The sequence below is a fragment of the Octopus bimaculoides genome, chromosome 23 (assembly GCF_001194135.2).
Source record: "Octopus bimaculoides isolate UCB-OBI-ISO-001 chromosome 23, ASM119413v2, whole genome shotgun sequence".
NCBI lineage: Eukaryota > Metazoa > Mollusca > Cephalopoda > Octopoda > Octopodidae > Octopus > Octopus bimaculoides.
In genome coordinates, this window is record NC_069003.1 from 13,486,527 (window position 1) to 13,487,421 (window position 895).

General features: G+C 33.0%; 1 protein-coding gene across 1 annotated transcript in view; it reads left to right on the forward strand.

Annotated features, from left to right (window-relative positions):
• Positions 1-895, forward strand: part of LOC128250638 (calcium homeostasis endoplasmic reticulum protein-like) — a 36,329-nt gene that overhangs the window by 19,066 nt on the left and 16,368 nt on the right. The window lies entirely within an intron of this gene.

Genomic DNA, 895 nt, shown 5'->3' on the forward strand with positions numbered 1-895 from the left:
GTGTGTGTGTGTGTGTGCGCGCGTGTGTTCACAGAACATTATCCTAACAAAATATATATCATACATATAATTTAGCACATGTCCATATTTTTCTGCCATTTCAGTTGCTGAATTTATGGGATTCTAATAAATACTTTGACACAGAAACAATCAGGGTGAGTACTTCAGTGGCCTCTGTGTTCATACCCTTTTTTTTTTTTTTTGTTAGGGAGTATTCCAATACCTTTGTGTCTACAAATGTACATTTGTGTTTGTGGGTGAGTGCATGTACACCTCTGTGTGTAGTATTTGTGGAGGAAGAGTGCATATATATTTATTTATTTATGTATATGTGTGCAATTGAGATCATATGTTTTTCTCTGTGAGAAATAAGATCACAAATGGCAGGAAGAAAAATGAACACAATCCAGCGAGAAAAGTATTTAAAATGTTTGTTTTTAATGTTCAGTTATAAGGAAAATAATTTCACATTAATCTGATGGGTTAGTCTGTACTTTTGTAGAGGACAAGTTACTGAAGAGATTGCAAGAGTGCAATGAAATAATTTAACAAAAAACTATATAAATTAATAAAGGACTGAACCAGTGCGTGTGTTTATTACCGGCATAATGCCTCTCCCAAGGTTTAATTGTATTTCTTTCAACACACGTATCCACATCAAGAATCTTGCACACGAAATACACATACGAAATTTATTATTCTTATACAAGAATGTTGTTGACAGTGACTTTGAAGTTTTGGCCAACTAAGCCATTGTTGGACTGCAGTGCATTAGAATTTACCTTGCCTTTATATAGTCTCTGTTGAGTTAAAATCATCTTTGGATGTGTGGGTTTGTTAGTCGATGTCAGCAACATTCTTGTACAAGAATAATATATATATATATATATATATA